The sequence below is a fragment of the Contarinia nasturtii genome, unplaced genomic scaffold (assembly GCF_009176525.2).
Source record: "Contarinia nasturtii isolate CC-2019 unplaced genomic scaffold, AAFC_CNas_1.1 Cnas_scaffold_2678, whole genome shotgun sequence".
NCBI classification, from domain to species: domain Eukaryota; kingdom Metazoa; phylum Arthropoda; class Insecta; order Diptera; family Cecidomyiidae; genus Contarinia; species Contarinia nasturtii.
Genome location: NW_022199997.1, coordinates 879,704 through 901,132, shown reverse-complemented (window position 1 = coordinate 901,132; position 21,429 = coordinate 879,704). Strand labels below are relative to the sequence as shown.

General features: G+C 32.8%; 1 protein-coding gene across 7 annotated transcripts in view; it reads right to left on the bottom strand.

Annotated features, from left to right (window-relative positions):
• The window catches only part of LOC116348920 (protein winged eye), a 76,835-nt gene extending 57,225 nt beyond the window's left edge, over positions 1-19,610 (bottom strand). For 5 of the 7 annotated variants that reach the window (XM_031780130.1, XM_031780131.1, XM_031780132.1 and 2 more), the window contains exon 1: positions 18,927-19,609. The gene's annotated coding sequence lies outside the window, so the exon portion shown is untranslated. Of the gene's footprint in view, positions 1-18,926 lie in introns of all 7 variants that reach the window. The other 2 variants (XM_031780134.1, XM_031780137.1) reach the window with 2 other exon arrangements.
• Between the last annotated feature and the right edge of the window lie 1,819 nt (positions 19,611-21,429).

Here is a 21,429-nt window from a genome sequence, read left to right as displayed (position 1 = left end):
CATTTTTTTATGATCGAATAAAAAGAAATAAAAATAAAAAAAATAATTGTATTCATGTTCTGTTAAATATTTACTGCTTTCTTTTAAGAGGTACACTGAAACTAAAATCGGAAATGTACATTCATTCCTTATTCTATCTAATGCATTTTTTAACGAGTCTAAAAACTTTGTTCTCCTTCAATTACAAATTGAATTAGAGATAGCTCGGAAAATAGTTAATAATAATGGTAATGATGCATTTCATAACGCAGGAAACAGTTGGATTTATACAGTTTTTTTTTATGACTGATGCCATTATACATTATTCATGGATGATAATATGAAATTGGGGATATTCACTGGGGATTTCTAAATACGAAAATGAAACAGACACATAGCTCTATCCGTTTGAGAGTCAAACATTTTTTTTGTGAACTTTCCAGAATGATGATAGCTCATGTCCGGTCATCGTGAAAAATTCAGTAAATTATAATCGCAAAGATGTTGCTTTGATGCTAAATGGGCAGAAACCCCATAGAGTTTCAGGGTACTACAATTCTATGCAAATATAGCTCGGTTAAGGAAACATGATCTGTTGTAATTTTTTTAATGGATTGAAAATAATGGAAGTGAATCTTATCGGAATCTTTTTTGGTATGTCGGAATACCTTTTTGGTAAAAATCTAAAAAGGAAGCATTTGAAAATTCACGACAAAGAAGCAAAAGGTGGTTAAAATTTTACTTTTGTTAACGAATTTTTTTATTATTTGCCTATGCTGTCACTCTCTAAAGATCTTTCGAAAGACAACCAAGCACTGCTATATTTTTATGAAAAATAAAATAAAATAATGTACAGTAAGTTCGAAATGAATGTGTTAGTCTTTCATTTTATTGTCTGTTTTTTTTTGCTTCTATTTTGACTTATATTACATTTGAAATTGAAGAATGTATTTTATAAGCGAATTTATTATAGAAATATATAGTTGAAAATAAAATTGTGTGTTGAAAGAAAGATCTACGTTCAAGAAACACTGAAATTCCTTAGGCCATTAAAATGATTCGTATATCTTGGGATTTTAAAAACATACAACAGACTGAAATATTCAATTTAACGGTTTGTGAAAAAGACAAGCTCAGGCTGGCGAGTGAATGAATCAACTTGGTGTGTTCAAGAGAAAAAAGACGCAAACACTTTTCAAATGTGGCGAGCTCAAGATGAAGTGGTCTGTGTATCAGATTGTGTTGACAGGTTTTAGTGGCAAGGACAATATTTGAATTATATTTTTTGCTCATAGGCATTGAGAGAATCACTTTTCATTCGGCTTTGGTCTGAAATCATTTGTAATCCACTAAATCTGTCGACGTATTCGCAAAAAAAAATCCACTCCATAAGTATCTGTGAATCAAGAGTTCTTCAAACTTGTTTCAAAAATGGAAAAAAACCAACTTCCACTGTGTGCATATGAATATTACTCAATTTTAAACCAAAATTAAACTGGTCAACCAAAAATTTATATTACATTTCGCACTTGTTAATATCGTAAACAGTCATTTTAAATTTATGCTACCACTGTGTCTGTATCAATCCTTTTAGTTAGTGTTTACATAGTTTGTTTATTTAGTTTAAAACAATAGAAGAAGAAGAAGAAGCCGGCAAAAAAAAGTGTTGGTAATTTGTGTGCACATTAGCGTCATGAATAAAATTGAGGAAGGGCCACAAAATTTAACGAAGCAAAAAACCAAATGAATTGGGACTCTCATAAATTGTGCGAACATAAATAAATATTGCCATGTATCATTTGAATAAATGCAAATATATATGTAGTTTAATGCGTCCATTGGCCATACTCATAAAATGGTACACGGTGTGCGCCGTTAAAAATTGCGATACAACAGCAACGGCAAATAACTTTTGTGAGAATTATGGCAAGCATACCACATCAGACCAACAACAACAACGCACACACACACATACAGCGTGTGAGACAGAGTAAATGTTGCAAGTGAGCGAAAGTACGCGTCTGAGTGAGAGAGAGGAAAACGACAACGAATGTTGAATGGGTGCAGATAAATCAAGTTGGACTTAGAAAAATTTAAATAAAACACACATTTTCAAATGTATTTTATTTGTTTGCGCCTTCTTTGGTTCTTTTTTTTTGTTCTTGCACAATACCGCTACACTGCTGCTCAACGATGTGCAATGGTGTTTATTTGCCAAATGCTCCGAACAAATGGTGTACACATGAATTGCCGCCTGCTCCATCATTGATGTTTTTTCGGGGGCATAGGCAAATTGGTTTTCCTGGCGACATTATAATAACGCTCAAGTGGCATCATGAAGAAGCCGTTCTTCTCCAATGCTGCGGGACTTTTGTGATTGTCAGTATTTGGTTTAACTTTAAATCTTTTAGCACTTCAATTACGGTGAGTGCATTTTCGAATGAAGTTAGTATAATTGTATGTATTCTTTCTCACAAGTCTCCCGCATTTGATTTATCACCAACGAATATATACGAAATGAAATTTTTCGGCGACAAACAATTTTCGCAACTGTACATTTTTCAGCACAGTACTTGAGACGCACACACTCAATGCATCGATGTGCAGTGCAGCCAACGCTTGAATTTTGTGCAGAAAACTTTTATTCTCATTAAGAACTCTTGCTGTTGTTCCACATGAATTAAGGCGAAAACTATAGATAATTTTACCATTTCCAGACGGCAAGTATGCGCTTCACACAAATAAAAAAACAACAATACAAAATGGGAAAACCGCAGTCGTATCTCCAGTTTTAACTGCATGTGGGCACTCAATTTCTTCTCATTGTGTCATGCCAAACCAGAACTATATGTTTCTAATTGAAAACGATGCGTCTAGTATCGTTTTGCTTTTACATTTTGTTCGGCGCAAGAAGTAGAAAGAGATAAAAAATAATGAATACTTCATCACAAGTTCAACAATCTAATTTTATCTATATGGTCTCGAAAGCAAAAGGATGCCGGCGAATCAAGAAAAAAAAATTATTTATATAAAGAGCTGTAAATCGTTGAAAAAGAAAGCAATAACAAGTCTCATTATCAAATTTTGTCGCCGTTTGAGCAGCGAACACGTAAAGCTGCTAAACGACTTTTCTGCTCGGAATCGTCATTGTTTAATATTATCTTTCACGTCGATCACAATGCTATTTTCGGCATTACTATTTGCATTTAATAGTATTTAGCTCGTTATTTGCTTACATATAAAGCATTGTCTTTCTAACACTACAACATTTTCGTCGTCTCGATCGTCTAAACAAAAGTGTCTATTTGAAAAAGAGCATCATACTGCGACACAAATGTATAAATTATGCAATTTTCTCATTTGGAAGGATTTCGCAAAATGAAAATATTTATCCTAGGATTAGTGCTTTTCTATTTTGAGTTAAATTTGCTGTCGCCCAATGTGTTGATTGTACACATTTAGTGTTCATATCAAAGAAAATTGAAAATAAAAACATTTCATTACAAAGTAATATAGTACATAGTTGATGAGTTCGTCTAATAAATCATTCGTATTTTTGTTTTCTGACATCAAGCTGAAAATCAGTCAGCTAAGAAATTATTAACGTTCAAATTAGACAAACGAAATGTTGAAAAGAATGGCAATAATGGCCTCGTTCCATGTGCCATCAAATAAATGAGTCTATGACCATTGTTATTAGATTGTGGAATGGCGAAGTGCAACGGTAACGAAAACAAAACAAAAACCAACAATAAAAAACACGTTTCATCACCATTAAAGAGGAAAACGAGTGTGTTGTGTAGACGAAAGACGGAAATACATAGTGGAAACATTTTGTGCTGTGGTGATGACCAAAAATGAAAGAAAAAATTTCATGACGGAAAGAAAGTGTGTACGAACGAACAGTTTTATCAATTAAGGCTGACACATTTCTTTGATGTTTACTCGAGCAGTGATAATGAATACGCGAACAAAGAACAATTCGTGATAGCACTGGATTTGGCAATAGATTCGTTTTTTTCTTTTCCTTTCATTGAATGACTACAAATTTATATGAAGTAAAAGATGCACTCATTCAAATGATATTAATTTTCAATGGGGAATTGTTTGTCAAATCACACAACCCTCACAGGGACACAATGTACAGTTGGAAAAGTTTGTTTCCCCTTGGCAATTGTTTACATTTGATCATAGTTCAGTATCTATATATGTTCATTCGATAGAGAACACATCGAATTGTATCGAGTCTCCCTTGTCTTGTATACGCATTAATTAGAAATACACCCTCGTCGCACGACCGGCTCAACCACAATAAGGTTTACCATTAAGCGCTAGCTTTGTCGACTCATAAGTTGCATTCATTAGTTGGGTTTCAAACTACCTAATGGTTGCGTTAAGACGATATATTTTTTCCCTATCTGTAAAGCAACAATTTCTGCTAAGTTGGCATTAACAAACTAACAATTTTTTTCTCTAAATGTGTGTGATTAGATTAGAATCGATTCTCGATCGAATCACTTTCGATATCATTTCAATAAATAAAATATGAAGAAAAATGATTTTAATAAAATGCATATCAAGATATAGTAAATCGTAAAAGAGGTAGCATCGTTAAGCCAAAAAAAAAAAGAGTCAATGAATTTTACTGATATTGTTACAAGAAACATGAGAACATGCATATTAAACGAGCAACTTTGTGCACAAAACAGCAGATTGCTGTGAAAAACATGCTGTTCATCGACAAACTTTTAAAACTGCCGAAAACATAAAATCCTTATCTTTCATCGAAGCAAACATGGCATTTAAAGATCCTCATTCATAATCATCGATTTACACAGCTCTATTTTTTACCCATCGATGCAAAATATCTCTTCATTACAAAATTTAAATAAAAAAAAATATGCCTCCATCTCTCCTCCATTGATGGTTTAAATAGAAGCATTTTTCCATCTCTTTGTTGTTTTAATCTCGAATATTTTACTTTAGCGGATGTTATATTTTACTGTTTGTTGTTTGAAACGCCAATACAGAAGTTTCCGAAAAATTCGGTCTCACTCTGAGAAAATATTTACTCTCATTTGAAATACTGAACGCTTCCAGACTTTGTCGGTGCCTCATCGCACATACGGGACAATATTTTCTTTTTTTCAGTTCACTTTAATCGATGGCATTTTATTTCTATTTCGCTTACTTTATGAAAAAACAACAACATCGAGACGAGAAAAAAAACTCAATGTTACATTGAAAAGTCGTTTGGTTGCACTTGTAACATTAAGATGTATCGAAGAAGAATGGAATGAACGCCACGAAAGAGAGAAAAAAGACAATATAAAAAAGGAGAACAAAAAGGAACTACAATGCAACGCACACATATACACACATATACATATAGACACAACATTCATGTAGTGTGACAATATTCTGTGGCTTCTCTTGCTATGATTGCCATACAAGTTTTAAGGGGCCCACAATTCATTTTGTCATTTTTTTTTTCAGAAAGCGCTTATTCATTTTGGTACAAACTTTTCATGTTGGATATTTTTTTTTCACTTTATTCGATGTTCGTTTTAACTGCCGGAGGTAGATATATCTTGATATATACGCGCCGTTTTCCTTTCGCTCACTTTCGTTCATTGGAAACGAAAATTATGTTTTTAGTTCCAAGTGGAAACATTTTTATGCGTTTTTGTGATCATCGTACGTTCTCTATATAGCTTACTCTCCTTTGAATCATAAAAACGAAGTATTGCCGCCTATTCTTACTATTATTAGCATTTTTTGGGCTTAGAAAAGAGCCATTGTCGTTAATAATCTCTTAGATAAATAATTTTATGTGTTCTGATAAAAAAATCGTGTTGTTGTTATACTTTATTCTATTTTTCTTTCGAACATGCGTCTTTGTGTTTTCTTAACTGGTTTCACATTTTTCGAAGTAAACGTGGCGTGAATTTTTCAGCACGAAAGTCAATTTGAATAGTCAAATAGTCGTCTATATTTAACATGAAATATTGAGTTCTAATGAAGAATTTCTATTTGGATTGCATTCACTTCAAGTATTTCAATTTCAAGTAAATTGGTTGTTTACTACCAAAATATCTACTTCGGCACGAATCAGAAAATAATTATTCTCCAAAGAAGATCCACACTTTGTAGAATGCTACTCAATTTTTATTCTTATTAATAAACTGATAATAATGAAAATGTGATTATTGACAGTTGAAGTGCCATTGTTTCAGATGATTGAAAAATACACGTATTAACTTGAATTGCAATTTGATGTTCAGAGTAAGCTATTTGAGAAGCTTCTTATTATTTATTCTAATTTAATTGTCATATTTATGTCTGAATTTCTAAAAAAGCAAATAAATCTATGAAAATCTGTGTACTGTGTACTCATTACAGACAAGTATTCGTTGAAATTCCACCTTTGGAGGATTTGATTGAAGTGATAATTCTCGAGTCAAGTGATTTGATGATATTTAAAGATGAATGATGAAACGTCATATTTTTTCAGATTGTATCAGCTTAGCCATGCCAAAGACTTGATTTATCTGATTGAAACAAATGTCAAAAATAAATGTTGACATCGATTTGATGTCGAATGCCACGATTATTTTAAGAAATTCAAGAAGTCTTATGCCTGGTTTTTCCCCGAAAATTCTTCATTTTAAATGGACAATTGGATCTAATCAAAATATACAAAATCCATTTCAATGAAAAAAAAAACAAATCAAAAATACCAAATTACAAATCTGAAGAAAGCATCTTTGTTAAGCTGAAAATGGTTGCCATACACGCGCAATCAAATGAAGTGAAAAAAAGTCATTTGTGCATGAACAAAAATGTGAAATGAGAACTAGGATGGTGACAAATCAGAGACTGAAGGGCACCAAAGACACCAAAACAAATGGTTTTTACTTGCAAAATAATTGCACTTTCTCAAACCGTCCCAATTTTCCCACCAACTGAATGCAAATAAACTCGACAAAAATACAAGTAAAATGGACATTGTCAAAAGTCATTTTCATTAAAATGAGGACGAAATAGGCGGAAAATTAAACGACAAACGTTGTCTAACATTTCCGAAAATTGCACACAAACAACCGAAAATGCAGCTGCTGATACTTTATCATTTGTTAAGAAAAGATTTATGTCGAAATGTTGATTTTATTTGAGAGAAAAAACAAATTGGGCTAGAAACATCGCAGATAAGATAGACAGTGCTCGAAATATCGCATACGAGAGACAGTTTCTCTCTATTAGAGACGCAAATGAAACTAGACGAAAACACTCTTTTTGGCAAATTGAAGTGCTTCATTTTCACAATTTAAATATGTAAAAAGTGGTTTTTATTGTTGAGTCTTGAATGAAATTGAGGGCTTATTTATGCATCAAATACTAAAAATCTTTATCAAACACCTGATTGTGTGATTGATAAATTGCTTATGGCACTCGCATGAATACCTTTTAATATTTTATTTATATCAAACAGCGCACATCCAATATCCGTTTACAAAGAGATGCGCGCGGTGGGATTACGCGGAAAAAAATGTTATTGGTTCATAAACTGCACACCAGGCAAACAAAAAAAGTGTTCAATCTAAATTGAAGGCATCATGATTTTGCGAATTCACTTTGGGAATAATAAAATAGTTTTTCACATCGTTTATCTAAAAGCGATTCTAAATTTTATTTACGTCGGCAAACACACGCATCGACCATAAGTATAACATTCATAAAATTAAGTTTCTATGGAAGTAGCAGCGGGAGATTTGAATCGACCCATGTTGGCGCACATCGAATGTGTTTGGATGTTTTTTTAACCAAAAATCTCATCTGAAGCACCTAATACAAATATCGCGCATATTCGAATGTTTCATGGGAATGTATTCAAATTAGTGTGAACAGCAATCAAACGATGTAAAAACGAAGCACACAAAATGTACACATATACATAAATTTGGTATGTTTTGCGTCTACGTTAGAAAATATATGATCCATTCATCAAGGCTCCGTGTGGCAAATCACTTGAAATATTAAATGATGCTTCGCGCGGCAAATGCCGAGTATAATTGTTTTGCAGTGCACAGAGACTTTGGTCGCTACAACAAAAACTTCCCCACGACGTGATATATTATCTGCTGCGGTTGGTGTAGTGTGTGTGCCTGCCTGCCTGCCTGCTTGCTTGTGTGCGCTTATGTGTGATCAGCATGTGTAACGTCGTTGTTTTTTCTTTGTATGATGGATTCAGTGAAAATAAACTGAGCAGAGTTCTAGTGAAATGCAAAAACGTCTCAATATGCACAGTGCATACACATGCACACATGTACAAAGGCAAAAAAAACGGCTGGAATTAATGAAAGATACGAAATTCACGCCGTAAAATGCATCGTAAATACGTCTGTTTAGTGTGGGCCGATGTTTATGTCTAGAGCTCACCATAATGTTTGAGAGAAACGAAAATGCTCAAATTTGTAATATGAACTTGATTATCCCATATTTACTGCATTACAATGCATTTTGTATATAAAATCGCTCAAAACTTTTATACGATTTTTTACTCATGATGATGTCATCGTTAAGCCGCCTCGAACGAGCAACGCCGAACGTTTCGTTTATTGTAGTTTACAGTGTTGATACATCGGCAGTCACATTAGTTTTTTTTTTTTTTCTCTTTTAATTCACTATGGGTCGTTTATTGTGAAACTGTGTCAAGAAGAATTTTAAAATTTAAATGATATGCTTTTGTCAAATTCATTTTGAACAACAGAAAAATATATAACTATACAACTAAAATATTTAAATCACTTGAAGCTGTGGCAAACTTTTATTTTGAAGTGGTCCGTCCAGCCACTTTCGATTGGTTGATATGAATGGTTTTTTTTGTTGTTTTTCAATTAAGAGTGTTACTTAAAATTCAAATATCAAAACAAATCGATGTCAACATTTCATTTCAAATGGAGTTAACATTTATTATTAGTCCTTTGTATGCGTGAGTTTTTCTTTTCTCTTAATACATTTCACTGTCAAAATATAATGCTTTTTTGAGCTTGAAAAATCTTGATTCTTTAACATAAATGCCAAGATATAGCAAAATTAGATATAGTAGAAAACAAGCATTTCAAGGTAGTTTTTCAATTGTAGTATTGCTCCGTTTATTTAATCCAAATTGAATAAATTTGATGAGAATAAAAGATATTGTATCAAAAATTTGATTTTGAGCACCACTTTGGATTTTCTTTCCCTGAAAAACACGTACTTCAACCAAATTGCTACACTTCAAGTGCCTCTGAACAGAAAAACCAAATGAATATGGTTTTTTTTTTAAATTGTACCATGAAATATCGTGAGGTGAATTCGTTGTTTAAAACAAGACTTAGTCAAAAGAGTCTAATAATAATTAAAGCAATTATGTAAATTTCTGGCCGTCCAAATTACAAGATGATTTTTTGATTCATTGTATTATCTGCGAGATCTTTTTGACCAAGTCAATTGAAATTAAAATGCAGTGCATAGAGAAACCATATATATACGATATTCAATACATTCCATTAAAATTTTATGGCCTACAGTTTGTTGAGAAAAATTAAAGGTATAGTTACCATGCAACGCTTCAACATATACATCGCTGTACAGTGCATATTGATTGCATGTATATGAGTATATTAGGGCCCCCTCTCTTTAACACAACATTTGTTATGTAACGACTGTAATTTGGTTGATTGCGTGCTCAAAAGAAGAATACCGAACCATTTGTGCGTGCATTTTAGTTGAATTTCAATCTTTGTTATTATGGTGATTTCATCGATACAAAATTTTACATTTTCGATGCTTTGTATCTTGATTGCCTTAGCAATTTTAATCTTTCGTCCTGCTCAATAATGTGAAGGCCTGATTGAATACAGATGATGTATAATACAATATTTTAATGACCTTTTATCTACAATATAGATGTATTCACTCATATTTTATACTACAGGCAACTATTTTGAAGAAGTACATTTTTTTTCGTGCATATTCGGAAGGGTCTTTCATTCCTAATATTTTCACAGCATAATAGATATGTTATCATTAAATGCACACTTAGTGGCGATAATATTCCAATAATCATTGAAACATGTTCTAGTATATACCATATTACTGCTGTTGAATTGCTACTACTATTTTCAAAACATGTGTCTGCTTTATAGTTTGGATTACCATAAAAACAAATCTTAAGCATTCTTCTCAGTTCTTCTATTATTGCATAGTTGAGAGATTATAAGAAAAAACTTGTTATTTGGGATGTTTAACTGCTTTTGTCAAATACAGACATATAACTCTGAATGTATACACGTTGTGTAGGCATCCATTATCATATGAAAAAAATGAGTATTTGCCTTGACGTGTATTCATGCTGACGGAACGTCCATTTGTAGTGACACTATCTTTACTCGACTAACACTGAGTGACAGTATGGACACTCGCCCAAATGTCGGACTATTTGTTTGAATTTTCAACTTCAATTTAATATTTAACATTTTTGATTTCATGAAAAAATATCACTTTATACACAATTCGATGCAGAATTTAATTGTGCTTCATTTCACGTTTCTCAAAAGATAGTAATTTCCAAAAATGTATTATTTTTTTCCATTTTTTCGTCATAACATCGAAAATTCCAAATGTCGGATATTCGTCGTCCAATTCTCGGCTTCCTAATCTCGACATATTTCATGCATTTTCACTACGAAACTTGTAAACTTTAAGTTTTGACAGCCCATGAACGCACTATTTACATTGAGGTAAACAATACAAAATATTGGAGTTAAAATTATTAGATTGATATATTTTTGCTCCATATTTTATTTTACTTATTTTTCTATAGTAAAGTGGCAAAAATATTTAAAAATATTACGTTAGTTCACTGATCTAGAATATTTTTTGGTTTGAATTTCACAATGATCCAAATACGACTTTAACTGTCACATCTGTCAAATCCAAAGTGTTTCACTTGAAACTTCGGTGCTTTATGTGTCGGCAATTGGACGATTTATTCCGGAATAATATTACAGTGAAAAATGAAAAATAAATATAATTGTTTTTCTTTATATTTTCAAAATTTCTGTTCAATAATTAAATTAAACTATCTACAATTCGCCGATATAATTTTTTTTCCAAACTAGTTATTTTTTCATATAAAAAAACGCATTTTACCGGCTTGTCTCAAAATGACATAGTTTAACTTTTGACGTGAAAAAGTGATAAAAATGCCGAATTTTTTTTGAACGTAATTTGTGAAAGCAATAATAGATTTTTGATTAAAATTTGGATTATAATAAAGAGATTTGATATTGATCTTTCATAATTTACTTTTAAAAATGCAATTCAAATGAATTTTCAATTTTTAATTTCAATTCACCTCTCGGTATTCCGACATTTGGTCGTGTGTCGACATTTGGCAATCTACTGTACTAATTTTTAAACAGAAAACTTTAGTGATTTTCACAACGATTTACTAAATTTATGTATAATTTCATATGACAATAATTGAAGAAATGTAAAAGTTGAAGTCATTGGCCATTCTGTCAAGACCGATTTGAATAAAATTAGCATTTTCGATTGACATCCCTGTCTTAACAGAGAGAACATTTAACACGTTGAATGTTTGCGTTTGGAGTTCGCATGATTTCCTTATTAAAATAGACTTTACTGGGTGGGTAGATAAGTGTTCATAGAATTCATTACTTATTATGAAGGTGGTTAAATATTTTGAAAAATGTCCGCTTATTTATGAATCAATCTTGAATTAAATGGAGAAATATATGACGCTAAGTAATAACAATCAATACATCAAGTTATTCTTTTTATTTCATACAATAAAGTTTGGATAATTAGTCGAATTAACGAATTGGAACAAGTGTTCTTTTTTTCAAGAAAACAAGAATTATCTTAAAATCTCTTGTTTAATTTAATACCAATTCTCATTTCTTATCAATCAACATCAATATTTATTTTGCCAGGAAAAACCTCTGCCCACTCGAATCGTCTGGAATAAACTGCGAACTCTAGATGATTACCAGAAAAAGTGGCTTAAAAATCTATCAGAACAGAAAATGTTTGACACAAAACAAACATATTTTGCTTCATTAGGCAGGACGATTTAGCTTGCGCCGGATTTTTAATTTACTTCTTAAGTTAATTGTATTAAATTGGGCATTTATTCTCAGCGGCTCACTTATGTTTCATTAACATTGTGGGAAGCGAATAAAAAAAAAAAACAACTTAATACGAATCAATTAGTCATTTTGATTTATCGAATGATAATGTTTCTTTCTTTATTTTCAGTCGTTCTTATTTTTATTCAATTTTTTGATACATTTTATCTTTCAAGTGCGCCAAAAGTGAAACGTGCAGACAAAAAATTGCAGTAGCATTACTGCCACAAATAAATTTGTGATGAACAGAAGCAACCAGTGCAATATAATGTTGCACATAAATCCATACAATATTCACTTTGATGCAACAAACGTAATATGTGTGCCACTACATAAGCGCGTCTATTGACAAATATGCCATGATTTTGTGTTAATGGAAAGTAAAAAAAAAGAGCTGAAAAAATCGAACGTAGATAAAGGAGCAAAGTAAATGAAAAACAACGAGCGAATGGCAACGAAGACAAAACTAAATATGCTTTTGTTGTAAGTTTTTGCTTCGTTGTAAGTATTTATTATTTATTGCTGTGGAGTTGCGCAAAATGCGATACCGGCCGCGCATGTCAAGAATAATTTATTTAAGTCTCGTATATACTGTTAATTTTTCGTATCATTTTTCGTTGGTCTTTCGATTTTGCTCGAATGCTCGTTACGAAATGATCTTTTGGACTGTGCTGTTCGGTGCTGTTATTATGATATTTGGTCCCAAAAAATATTTTGGTCGCATTCAATTTCAAAGAAATTCTTCTGCACGAAAGGCGTTCGCGTTCGTCGAAACCTTCGTTTTCATTCTCTTGATTTCATTTACAAAAGAATTGAATTTGCTAGAGACATTTGGATATATGAAACGATTTTTTTTTTCTTTTGAAGAATGCTATAATTTATAACTTTTTTAGAGTATCAAATGATTTTTTGCATGTTAAAATGCGAAGCGATTTTGTTGAGAGATACGAAAAAAAGAGAGAGAATAAATACCAATTTGACCTTGTTTTCGTGAAGAGAATTCGACTGATGGTATTTATGCTATCATCTGATCATGTTGGAATCTAATTCGAAATTCAAATGTAATTTAATACGGCAGTGATTCAAAGGTGATTTTTTATTACATTCAACGATAGTGCTTTTGCTTCTTCATTGAATTATCACAATAACGATAATAAAAGTACATATAATGAGCGAACGGTTGACGCTAACGATCTTCTCAACCAATAACAATTTAATTCGATTGAGAGGCAAACGAAAACAACAACAAAAAATAATCGATAGCGATAAAGATAAGCAAGTTCACAACTTCAAAGAAAGCTAAAATTCTAGATATTCGCACGATCCACACGTGAACTGAAACCGCTGGCAAAAAAAAATCATCGAATGATATTATTTTGAATTCCATATGAATGGCGTTTCGGCAACTTTTAGATTTTTATGTGGATGTTTTTTATGGTCATTTTGACCGGTTAAAATTACATTGCGCACCATATAGTAGTAGCGCTGCGTGACAATCTGACCCTTTTCAATCGACTTACGATTAATGCTGTTGCTGTTGCTCATACATACAACATACATTCGAAAAACAGCATCATCATCACGACATCAACGCACGGATAGAATGAGACACACACGCACACACACACACACCAAATAATATGGTAAATCTTTGTTGAATCTTTTAAACGGCCGAGTGTGCATGCGCTTAAAACAAAATCTTGTTCAAGTTTTGGTTTATAAACAAAAATCGGTCGTTTAAATTGGTCGCACTGAAATCGTGGCCGTGCTATGGTTGTTTGTGTAAGCATTCAAGATGCTTATGCTAATAGTTGGAAGCCCGATAAACATCCAACATATGTAACATATATGCATTTTTCTAATACGAATGAAAACTCAAACAGACGGTTACAAAGGGAATTAGCTAAGTTCACCTTCTTTGGCAACATCGTCGTTGTTGTCGTTGTCGTGACCAGCATCAAAGGCTTAACTTGATAAAATAATATCATTTCTTTCATATTCTGTTTATTTTTTTTTATTTCATTTTGCATGACACGAAGGGACCCTTTGCATTGTGTGATAATCAAATTTCGGTAACACAATTGCCTTCTGCGTATTTTATATGGTTGCAAATGGGATACATAACTAAACCAAGGATCCAACAGAAATTGGACTGATGGGAAATGCTGGCGTGCAGATAAATGGCATTTCGTTAAGCGCATCCATTTATCAAACGAAATGACGTATCTTAATCCAGAACACACTTTTTCGGTCGATACCTGAACACACGATTTTCTTGGAATCATTTGGAATAATACGTATATTTTTTTTGGGGCGGATTTTGCAAGTAGTTCTCATCAAAATCATAGTTCAAATATGTATTGGTTAGAATTTGATTACATACACAGCGGTCAAGTGTGAACTTCAAAATGACCTGTGGCAAATCCCAAACTTTGTTCAAGTTAAAATTTTCTACGATATAATTCATCGTCTCGACTTACTTATATTGTGTGCTGAGTGAAGAGCAGAAGTGTTAGACCGTGGACTGATGATTCTCAAGTAGTGTATGAACGAACAAAAAAAAAAAACACTTGAGAAAAATTCATCTGTTTTATGTGAAATAATGTGAGTATTCGGTTTCTTGTACCGTAATGCGTGTCTGTAACATAGATTTATCGTGCATATTAAGTGCACAGCCTATCTTCAATGTATTGAATTACTTGAGGCATATCCCTTATGAAAATAGTCTAACTTTGTAATTTGGTAGTAGACAAAAATGAGGAGAAGTCTTTATTGACTGGTGATAACTAACTTTATGCTAGTATGCACCCCAAAATAATCGACTGCACGGAAAAGCTATTTTTTATACAAAAAATCTGACATCACTTCAATTATTATTATCAGCAGTTGAGCAAGTCATTTGTTTTGCACAAGGGTCCATCACTTCATATTCTGATTCGCATTGCATGTGTATCATTTGAAAACCAAAACATTAAACCACAGTTTTGTGGTTCTTCGAACCGAATACTAATATCGAAAACCAAAATCTGCGATACGGCATATACAATGTTCTCTTCAAAAGATTTATTTCGTCAATACCGTAATGCTGTGTGTTTGGTGTTTTTTCCCCATATTTCTCACAGTATCAAATCAATAGAATAAGTGACAATTAATAATTTATTACGTAAATTTCTTTTCTCATTCTCTCTTACGCATAAAAGGTTGAATTCTCTCGACTGATAGAGTTAATCCGAAATGTGACAAACACAGATTTCGATTGACATCAATAAACCGTAATACGAAAAATGTGCAAAAACAATAATTCGATTCTAAATAATTGACGTGACACTAGACAGGCATAAATAGTGTACGAAGCGTTTTTCTTGTTGAGTTCATTTCGTCAGTCTCAATTTGAAAGTACACAGTCAAGGTTTGGTCGTTTCAATCATCATTTCCATCTGTCTGCACGGAAGGAAGGAAGCAAATGTTAAAATATTCACATTTTTTCCCATTTCAAATGATTATTTCCACGAAATCCAATGCATTTTCTCCCTTCATCGTTCGATATGTTCTGTGATTTTTTTTCTCTTTCGCATTCGATTCATTAAACATCACATCGTTTCGACACATTCAACAAGAAGAAAAAAAAATTGGCAGAGGGCAAGATATAATATGCTAGACTTTATTTTCATGACGTTTATCGTTTTTCTCTCTCCTTTTTTTCCCATTTTATGTATTTTAATGAGCGTCTCCAGCGTCTCCTTTTTTGTGTGTGGTTTTAAGAAATATGTACGCCGTATGGTATGTCAATTGCCACGGATGAATTGGAAATAATGGAAAGTGAAAGCTCACGCGGTCGTGCAGTTGCTACATTCAACGTGATAACAATTCATAAACATTTGGCTCTTGTAATAAGATTAAATGAGAAAATGTCAGAAACGAATCGATTCGTGGCACTCCTTATTCTCTGCATCCATTTCCGTTTTTCTGCATAGAGTGCAGAGTGATGGTAAGAGAAAAAAATTGTTGCAAAAAACAGTACACCACATTGTGATTGTTTGTGTGACATCGGATTTGCCTATTGTTTAGTCATACAATGCAATGAATATCGATGACCTTCATCACATTTTCGTATCGAGTAGAAAACTCTGGATGACAGTATGTATAATAAACTCCAAATGCGTATTTTTTCATCTTCATCTTCTTTCTTTTGTCATTGATTTGAATGAAAGTCAAATTCAACAGTATAAATGATATTCTTTTTCTTGGCGTTCTTCGATGCCAGTCGACTGTAAAGTCATTCATCTGCGTTTTGCCTGCCGCACGACTACAAAAACATATAAATTATGTATGAGCGAATATGTATGATACACTAAAATGCATTTGTCGCATCACAATCACAAAACCAACTTTCATACACATATATGTGGTGTAGATAGGTATATTTTTTTTACAAAGCCAAACAATTTTATCTGTGTTTCGCTTAATTTTTTTTTCGCTTGCTATCTTCCTCTCTTTCTCTAAAAGTTTGGTTGATTATTTTTCTGTCTTCAGTACATTTGTTTCGGTTTTTTATTCGATGTGTTTTCTTTTGTTTGCATTTTGTATGCACACCAAAAACAATGACAAGAAATACACAGAGTAATTGAATTTAACAATGTAGATTATTTCACTCGATTTTTTTATCGTTATTATTTTCGTTCCTATTGGGTCTCTGGTGAATATCAAATTGGCTTTGCGATGTAAGTCAATCTCTAATGGGTTTTTCAGTGACTTCAGTGGAAAAATCAATGTAAAGTAATCATAATCAATTTTGAATTTACACCGAGCGAATTTCATTTAAATTTTCATAAACAAAATCCATGTGAAAATTTCGTTGTATACTATACTGTTTTGTGAATTATTTAATATACAAACGATTGATGTGCGACTTATCCTAATTCGATTGAAAACATGACATAAAATATTTTGAGGGCTGCTGCTCCTTTGTTGCAATATTTTGCTTCAAAAGGTCTACTAACCTTAGCGCTTTTGTTATTATGCGCATTTAAATGCATTTATTTCCATAATTTATGCTTGCACACAGATACACTAGCATTCACGTAAGCACACCGATACACACAATACATATGCATGTTGCACGGCATCATTTCTGTCCATTTCGATATGCTCGTGAGTAAACCAAAAAATTATTTTCGCTATGTAAAGTTTTTCATTGAATGCGATTACGGAATTAAAGTGAATGCAAGTGCATAAGTTGCTCGTTTAGCTTTGCATGTGCTTCGGTGTAATTTAAATTTAAATCGTTGTTTTGCATTCCGTTCTACCCTTCTCCATGCCCAAGCTCGCTCGCTTTCTCTCTCTCTCTTAACGGTTCCCAACTGAACTGGCAGAACTGGAACGCTATAATCTAGATTAGAATCGAAAGTGTCTATTACACATCCCATGCTGTATAACACACAAAATATAAGTTATGCTGTTGATGTTGTTATTATTTCTTTCTTTCGTTATTATTATTTTTTTTTGTTTGGTATGTGTTGCTTCCAGTCAATCAGGATGCTTTTTAATTTCAAAGCACAAGGTGAACTGAAAATGATGTGGCAATTAAATACTAAAAGCAACTATACGGAATATATAGGGTTGCTATTTCTGATCTGCTTAATGTTCGAAGTTTTATGATGAGTGAGTATCGTGTTTATAAATTATATATACAGCAATCGCATTTTGTGCATGCATATACGGTTTCCATTTAGAGCACAATGCACCTATGCATGTACTGCATATGCTGAACATAATTATACATAAAACACACACACACGAGGAGGGTTCAAAGAGGATAATTACAAATTTGGCAAAGGTGATATTTACAAAAATATACCACCTTTTCAAAAATGCTATTAGCAAATGAAATTGTCACTCTATTCCAATCATACCTAGTCTTTTTTTTTTTTTTTGCATTTAATACCTCTTTTTTATCCTCCACTTGACACATGCTAACAGGGTGTATGAATAATAGGGTACAAATCGATATAGTGCATTTGATTTGCTTCGATTCATATGCTAGTTTACATTTCGCCAAGGAAAGAACTGACAACAAAATGCGGCTTTCTAGTTGTTTCCATTTTAGAAAATACTACACCATACTATACGTTGAATGTATTTTTTATTACTCATATATAAGTTATTTTGCAGACCTATAATTAAATTCCAAAAAAAAATTGCCGTAAATGTAAGCATAATAATCAAGTTTTAGAGATAGATGAAAATTTGTAAACATGCAAAAGCAAAAATAAAAACACAGAAAAAGTACCGAAATACGAAAAAGTATGTGTGCCGACGGCAAAACGTTACGATGAACTGCTGCCGTAGCGTTATATGCGTACATTGATTGTGTACACATGCACCAGCTGATAAAATCCGTACGTATCTTTGTCGTTCCTTCTTTTTTTTTTTTTAACCATTGAAAAAGTATTTTGTTGTTTTTTTGTGAATCAATTTATATTTGGTTTTGTGTTTGGAAAAAAGGCTATCTCATGCCTGATGTTACAAAAAAATCAAAAGTAAATTGGAAAGTGCAAGAAGAAGATAAAAAAGGAATTCTCAAGAAAAATGGTTCAGCAAATAGCAGGAGATTTTCAACTGAAGAAAAATACATTAACAGCAAAGTACAATAACAATATAGTATACGTATAAACAATCTAACAAATTTTGCCGATTTCGCTTTATGTTTGGAAATATTCCAAATAATTTAGTTTGCACAAAAACACTTACTTGTCGAAACTTTTCAAATTGATTAAATCATCAGTTTCTGTTGAATAGTCTGCAATCGTTGAATTTCGATTAAATATTTAAAAATGCGTCTTGTTGTACCAAAGTAATCCACAAAATTGGGTGTAATTTTATTTCTTCATAAATGAATTATTCTGATGAATCTCTGCTTCTACCCCAATCACAAAAAGCAACTTACACAACACCACATACTTTCGAAATCTTTTTTTCACTTTACAAATCCTTCTTCTCACAAGTTAACCACCTCTTGAATTCTCTCACCAACTACCATAAAGCAACCAAATTCAAAATTCACTCAACATTTTTTTTGTCACTTGTTAAAATTTGTAATTTCGGTTTTTATTTTTGTTATAAAAATGATTTTTGTTGTTAGAATTATTTCATTCAACCGAAAAACTGGATGATTGATTGAGGAGATCAAATGTTATGTTGACCAATTGCGTCGTTTTTATTTGCACACCGAAAATTGTTCAAACAAGAAGTGCACATTCACTCTAATTCATTGTGCGTTATTAAATTGCTTCAGAAATTTATATCTTTTTTCTAAACAATCCACACATCTTTTTAAAACACAAGTTACACCAATCATTTGATATATGATTCGCAAATCTATCTAATATATCATTTTGGTTAAATCTTAAAAAAGAACTTTACGCAAACTAAACAAAAGTAGATAAAAAAAGTTCAAAAGTGTATTTTCCTTTTGGAAAAAAAAATTCTCTTACATCGCTAGTTTCATAGAAACACTTGCGTATCGGTTTAAGACTCGTTTTCAACTGAACATCATAAAATGACGTCGGAGCTATCGTACTACGACCAATGCGAAGCAAATCGCACGACGTTACGCGCCACACACTAAAAAAAAACGAGTTGTGCACGAAAACGCTTTGTGTCGCATATGTGAGCAAGCGAGAGAGGAAAGTGTGTGGTGTTCATAGGAACGAAGAATGAAAAAAAGAGTCATGGGCATCACGGATATATACGTTTTAGTGTTTCAGTTCCTCATATGAACATATACTTTCATATATATCTGCTGTTGACAAACATGCGCGCAGCGTTTCAGCGATGTTAATAAAGCCAAAAACACTGAGGCTATAAAGAGAACTAATAGTAACAATTCGTGCGCAGAATGGATTTGAATGCGAAAAATGAAGAAACAGCAAAGCGTACCACGCTAAAATAACAGCAACAGCATATATAATTTTCGAATACGAAATTTGTATAGTAATAGCGATACGCGTCTTTTGTACATGTTTTGTTTGGTGATTCTGAAATGAAATGCCGGCAGGGCAAATGAGACGGAGAAGAGTATTCTCCGTGTGAAAAACAATACGGAATAGCCAAAACGAAATTGGTTACGAATATGTGAACGGCATCACCCGTCAAAATATTCTTTGCATGCGGAAATTTCATATGAATTTAGTCATGTTAACGTAACCATACCATACTACTCTGAATAATGTGGGTCCGTACGTGGTGACGGTATGTGGTGCGGATTCCGCACCGACATTCGGTTTGGACAATGCGAGCATTGATGCCATTGCACAACATCAACACATTCACATTCGACTAGCAGGCGTCTTGGTGAGCAAACGAACGTTCTTTCTTCCTCTTTCTCTCTTCAATATCTTTCTTCTTTACAGCTGATTCCACTCTGTGTGTGCATAAATCATTTTCGTTTTTTTTTTGTTCTTGTTATTTTTTTTTACATACACATATATTCGTTTGAGAGTACTTAAAAACTTCACGACCACGTATATTCGCCAGCTTGTTTTGAATCTTTGTGCCTTTCTTTTGTATATTTTTTCCCTGACTGATTCTTGGGATTGATTCACATTGAAGAGAAGTACTGATTTGAAATGCAAAGTAATTCTTGGACTTATATGCGTTCTTTCTCTCTTCTCTCTGTAGATTTGTTGTTTTCGATCATTTGACCGTAAGTTCAAGATCTCAATAGTACCACAAATCAATACAGATCGCTGTGGTAAGTTTAAGTTCGTCTGACTTTCAAACTTTTTCGTAATTCTAGAAAGAGAAAAAAAAACGTTATGCATTACGATTCAATCATATATGAAAAAAAGTTGAATGAATCCATAGGGATTCATTTTTCATCGTGCTCTTCAGTTTTGACTCTTTGGATGTATTCCAAAACGACTAACTACTGCGAATTGAAAGCATAAAACAAGTTATTTTTATGGGCTTATCTCGTCAATTTAGTCGTACATATATCTATACAGTGGTTGTACGAAATGCAATCTATTCGAAATCAAACTAGCGAAGACGAAGCGCATTTCGTTCGCGTTTCGCAGCGTTCGCTACATGGTATGTTTCATTTCGTTCGATTTAGATTGTGTTTGGTATGCATTAACGTGCAATGGAATGGGTTGGTTCGGTTGGCTTGGGTTGGGTTGGGTGGTCGATGAGAGTTGCTTGCTACGTGCTCGTCTTTGCTTTATAGTTTACATATATTCACACAAATCCATGT